We start from the raw sequence: 6,000 nt of genomic DNA, 5'->3' as shown, positions 1-6,000 counted from the left end.
TGACATTAGGGGACCCGAGGCTCCTGGTTTGGACCATGATTCCATCCACCACTCGGACAGTGAGTTTGGCACCTTTTGCCTTAGAGTCTGGGCAGCTGCTGGGTGTCCACTAATGATGGCCCAGCCACCACAGGGGACACGGGCTGCCAACCCGCCGAGCGCCTCCTGAGCAGTTGTTTCGTCCATTTGCACAACCACCTGGTGACATGGGCTGAGCTCCTTTCTCTCCCTGTCAGGGACCGGAACTCAGAACGCTCTCCGCATGGGGCCTGCTCACAGTGGTCAGTGGGGGCAGCAATCCAGGCCAGCTGGACTCAAGTCGGGGTTCTTACCCCTCCACTCAGCTGCTCCCAGGGAGAGGCCTGTGGGGTCGCGAGCAGACCCCAGAGGGGCGGGAGGGTGAGGGATGAACAGGCTCGGGCACAGCAGAGGGAGAACAGCACTGAAGAGGGAGTGAGGACGAGTGTGCTGGGCGAGCACGCAAGTGAGAGGGGCCCAGGCCTCCAGAGGTTCCCAAGGGGTCAGAAGCCCCTCCCGGGAGAAGGGGAGGTGGGACTCTGAGAGCAGCAGCTGTGCAGAGCTCAGGGCAGGGGTGGCAAGACGGAGCTGGGTGTGGAGGAAATGCCCACAAGGACCTGCGTGTTTCAGTCTGAGCCACCAGCACAGGTCGGTGGCTGACCCCACGTGGCCAGGCCAGGAGGCAGGACCCAACTGTGCAGCCCTACGTGGCACCTGGACACACGAGGTCAAGAGGCTTCAGAGCCGAGGGAAGGAGCCCGGGAGCCTCCGGGGCTTCCCCGGGCTGGCGGGAGACCTCAGGGTCTGGAAGTCCCCCTCCAAGGGCGTGTGTATGGTTTGTGATCACCCACAGGGACAGGCCGCTGCTGCCCCAAAGCTGTGCCCACATCACATCCTGGAATCCTTCGGTGTGACCTTACCTGGGAAAGGGGCCTTTGCAGATGTAATTAGGGGTCTTCACATGAGACCATCCTAGAGTATCCAGTGGCCCCAAGGCCAATGACAAGTTGCGGTTCTTATGACTGACGGAGAGGATGGAAAGGCTATTGGGGGAGTGGGAGTCTTTTCTGCATCTCGTGGTTGCCGGTGCTCAGTGAGAGCCCAGGGAATAATGGCGCCCTCCAGCTCTGACATCACCTGCTAATCTACAGCGTGAGATTCCCAAGTGCATGAGTCACCACTTTCCCTCTCCCTGTCCCTCCCGGAGGCAGGCGAGACTGCCAGCCAGCAAACCACAGGCAGCCCTCACTTAGCATTTGTTTGCTGAGCTGACGTTGAGAGTCTGGGTGTGGGGTGTGGGGTCAGGAGGCAGGGGCCATTGGTTGCTGGCTGACCTCAAGGTGACCTGCCACCCATGCTAACGCCTGCCCCTCCCCTGCCCTCCCAGGGTCTCCTCCAATTCCAGGGTTTTATGAGCCTAGCTCCCCTCAGCAGACACTCCTCTCCACACCCCTCTGCCAGGTCGCAGAACTCTTTCTAATAAGTTCCAGATGGAGGGGTGTCTTGCCCGGCAGCGAGATTCACTCCCTGGCATTCTTGAGATATTTAACAGCCAAGGATTGTGCAGAGCTGGCAGAAGGTCATAAAGGACAGACACAGGGCCTTAGGAGGTGACCAAAACTGGGGAGCAGAGAGGAACCACAGCCCTCGGCTATTTCTCTGTGGCCAGGGGCTTCCAGAAGGCTCAGCCTGCTCTGTGGCCCCTTGCCAGCACTGCTGAGATCCTTTCTCTGCACACCTGGGCAGGTGGGAGCAGGCCCTTTACCTGCGCTGGGCCTGGCGACGTGACGCAATCGTGAGATGATGTCACTGTCCCACGCATGACTGGGTGGTGACACTGTCCCTGCTCTCCAAGGTCTGCAAACCCAACGATGCACCTACAGACAGATGTCATCTGCAGACACATTCCATTTGAGCTGCAAATGCTGAAGGCGGCGAGGAGCCATGTGTGTCCTCACCTCCCCAGCAGCGAAGGGGCCAAATCCTAGAGGGAAAGCCCTGCGGTTCTAAGAAGCTCTTTCATGACGGGGCCTCGGGAGGATTGAAATGTAATTCTAAAGGCGCTTACAAAATAGCAAGTAATTAGAGCTCCTGCACAGAACAGGAAGCATCATGAGATTTGTGGCTCATTCTGTAAAAGAACCAATTTATATATTAAAACAATAAAATACATCCAGGGGAGTGCGAGCCCCTAATGCTTTCAGAGTCTGCTCTACGCATTTCCAGAAATCTCCACCCCCTGGAGGAAACCCGGAGACTGTGCCCCCTGGCTCCTCATCAGAACATTCGGGGCTGCGCTTGGCCAGATGGAGAAGGATGTGAAATTATTATGCGTTTTCCCGAGGTGGGGAGAAGTCTCGCAGTTAATGCTCACCCTGGCAACATGCCCACTTGAATCAGCTCAGTGTGAAACAGGGAAAAAAATGTGCTCGTCCTTCCGGGTCCTCATACAGACATTTAAGTAGCAGGAAGGATTTGTGTTAAGTTTCCAGCTCGTAAAACGAAATGCCAGTTTATGGTCACGCACGGCTTCAGAGGGAGGGCCAGGCTTGGGCTGGGGGTGGGGGGGGGCGTCAGGAGAAGCCACAGCACACGGACGCATTCTAGGAGAAGACTCATGCCGCTCCCGACAGGTGGCCTGGCAGCCTCCCACACTGTCCCCCAAGTCGTGTGTTGAATTGTGTCCCCAAAAGGAGCTGAACTTTTAACCCCTGGGACGTGTGAATATGATCACATTTGGAAAGAGGGTTTTTGCAGACGACCAAGTTAAGATGAGGCCATGGGGGTGGGTTCTAATCTGATAGGCCTGTGTCCTTGTACAAAGGGGACATTTGGACACAGACAGGCACACAAAGAGAGAAGGCAATGTGAAGACACAGGGAGAAGACAGCGATCTGCAAGGAAGCCCTGGGCTGCTGGAAGCTTGCAGAGGCAGGGAGCAGAGTCCCACAGCCTCCAAGGGTGCCCCCCGCCCACACCTGGACCCGGACTTCTGGCCTGCAGAACCGTGAGACCATAAATGTCTGTTGTTTAAGCCGCCCGGCCTGTGCAGCTGTCACGGCTGCCCCAGGACCCTCACACACCCCACTGATGGAAGGCGGTGTTAAGAGCTCCACTGCCTGTGACCCAGCCACCTGGTCCCATGAGAACCCACCCCAGGGTCTTGCTCGTGCCCCAGGCTCCTGGGCCACTACTGTGGGATGCGGTCACTCCCTTAGTCCACCCTGCAGTCGGGTGACAATTCAGTGTCCCCACTGTCCCCCCTACCCCTGTTAGGTCACTCCTCGTCTTCCTGCCCCTGGTTACCCTGCTGCTTGAGTGGCACTGTGTCCTCTAACGTTCCTGACTTTGGAGGCACCCCTGTTTCGGATGGGGAGCTTTGGGCTCCAGAGTGCCCAGCACCCCACTCAGCCGAGGCCTGCTTTCCTCACCACCCTGCTCCCGGCTGCTGCCATCCTGGCCTTGTTTTCTGAGCCCACTTCTCCGAGGGCAGGTGGAGAGAGGCCCGGTTCGCAGCTGTGACATCAGCCTTCCAGTGACTTCCCCTGATAGAGGACAGAGACCACCAGGCCTTCACGTCCCTCAGAACTGTCACAGTAGCCCCACCCCAGAACTGGCGCGTGGGGCCCTGGCTGGGGTCGTTACCAGTAGCAGGTGCTTAGAAGCGCTGCACCCCAGAAGGACCCTTCCCAGGGACCAGGCTTCTTGTCTCTGAGCTGGGCCATGTCACACTTCCTCAGAAAGACTGAGGGGAGAGCTATGGCCGATACTCGGGGAGCCCCAGTGTGACCCCTGGGGCATGGTGCCAAAGGACATGTACCGTGTATCAGCGGGCCGAGGGCTGGTGTGTGGTCTGGACATGAAGCACTGCTGTCACCCCCCCTTTAACAGATGAGGAAACTGAGGCACAGAGATCACCAGCCAGGAAGCGGCTGCAGTGCGGTCCAGCCCCTGGGAACCCCATGTGCCCCAGGCAGTAGGTGCTGCTCGTGGCCTGCGGTTGCCCTAATTTTCTGATATTTTTTACATTCTAGCATTACTGAAATTAGGAAGCTTTTTACAACAGTTTCCCCCACAACAGCTGATTTTAAACTGATGGTGTGTGTAACAGTGACAGCATCTCAGAACCGAGGAAATAGAACATCCCTGTTTGTAGTCTGGTTACCCCCACTGTGCAGTTGGGAGCTGAGGCTCGGGGAGGTTAGAAGTGGCCCAAAGTTGCACAGCAGGTCGAGGGACAGGCCTGCCACTGTTTTCCGCTGACCCAGGTCTGGGGCCAAGCAGGCCACGTGTCCTGCATGATGATGGCACCGGAGATGAGTCAGCGCTCCAATCTGTATGAGGTTCAGTCTCATGGACTTAATTTGTGTCAAGAAGAGACATGGGTGGTGACGCACCGAGGGAGGAGAGCAGAGCCCTGGCGTGTTGGTGGGATGCACGTGGGAGCCGCGGCATTCCCTCTGCTCCTCCGCTGACACGTTCTGGCCAGTGAGCCCCAAAGGCCTATGAGGCGGTCCCTGGGTGAGCTTTGGCTTCCCTGAGATGAGCCTTCTTTCCTCTTTCCTCCACACACTAACCCTCCCCAGAAACCACAGCAGCCATCTTGCATCAATGAGGGAAAGGTCAAGACTATGGTGAGATACCGGCGAGGATGACATTGGCCTGCTGAACCTCAGATAGCAATCATCTGTCTCCAGATTCTCAGGATGTGATTTTTTAGATTTTATTTTTTTAAAAAGCAGCAGCCTTTCGTTTAAGTTATTGCAGCCCCCTCCCCACCCCAACTGCAGAAGAGCACATTTCTTTTTCACGTCCATGGAAGCCCAACAGGACATGTCTCTACCCCATCAGCTCTGCTCAAGGAGACCATAACATGCATCAGAGGCAGTCTTACCTTCTCTACTTCACATGAGTCAAAAAATAATACAAGCAAGTTTTCCAAGAGAAGGGCAGACTGGCAGGGTCTCCAAGTCCCAGGGCACAGAGACTCCCCAGCGTCTTTTCTTTTCAGACTCAACCTGTCTCTGCCCTCTCTCCCCTAACGGGCGCCACAGGAAGGCCCTCCAGACATTGGAGGTGGTGCAGCCTGGCAAGGCCCACAGGAACACAGGTGACAGCAGAGGGGGGTGGGCGGGTGACCAGTGCACACGACTCAGGAGCCCAGATGCAGTGCACACGACCAGCGCACACGACTCAGGAGCCCACATGCGGCTCAGGGCTGCAGGCTGAGCCAGGTCCCAGACCAGCAACTAGAGCAGAGGTCGAGCAATGCCAACAGCCGGAAGGTTCTGGGAGAACACTGGTCCCCCTTCCCCCTTTCTCCAGAAAACAAGGCCAGAGATGCGTCCAGGGGTGTCCAGGGTCAATCTGCCCCATCGCCCCATCAGAGAACAGCAGACTTTGATCTGCAGACAGACCCTGCCTCTAATGCTGGGGTGCGTTGTCTGGACTATCTGAGGGGTAACACTCCCTGAAGTCGAGGGACACTGTCACACACCATGCTGCTCCTTCTGTTGTTTTCTCATACGTCATCCCCTTCCCTGACTTGCATCCCCGACGGGCTCCTGAGGTCATCTGGGTTTCCAGTCCCTGGTCTGGACTGTCAGCTGTGTGGGGACAGGGACGATGGCTCGTTCTCTGCTGTGTCCCCAGAATCTGACAGCTCACTGAGCTCTGATGAGTGAATGAATGAATGAATGAATGAGGCGATGGAGGAAAGGGGAGGGAGCTGAGAGTGGGAAGGGGTCTTGGAGCTTCTACCAAGCGAGGGACCTTGACAGCAGTAGGAGTCATTTCCTCCTTGGGTTGTGACCTCTCACTGCTGGGACTAGGTCAGGTCCAGTCCGGTTGGCTCCCCGCCCCTCAGGCCCTCCAAGTACAGTCCCTGGGGCAGCCGACGAACAAGGAAACAGACCTGGGTAAGCTGCCCAGACAGCACTCTGCCTGCCTCAGCTCCAGCTCCCTGCCTAGGGCTGCGGGTAA

Source organism: Rhinolophus sinicus, linkage group LG01 (assembly GCF_036562045.2).
Source record: "Rhinolophus sinicus isolate RSC01 linkage group LG01, ASM3656204v1, whole genome shotgun sequence".
In the NCBI taxonomy this organism is placed as follows: Eukaryota; Metazoa; Chordata; class Mammalia; order Chiroptera; family Rhinolophidae; genus Rhinolophus; species Rhinolophus sinicus.
This window is presented reverse-complemented; position numbering follows the sequence as displayed.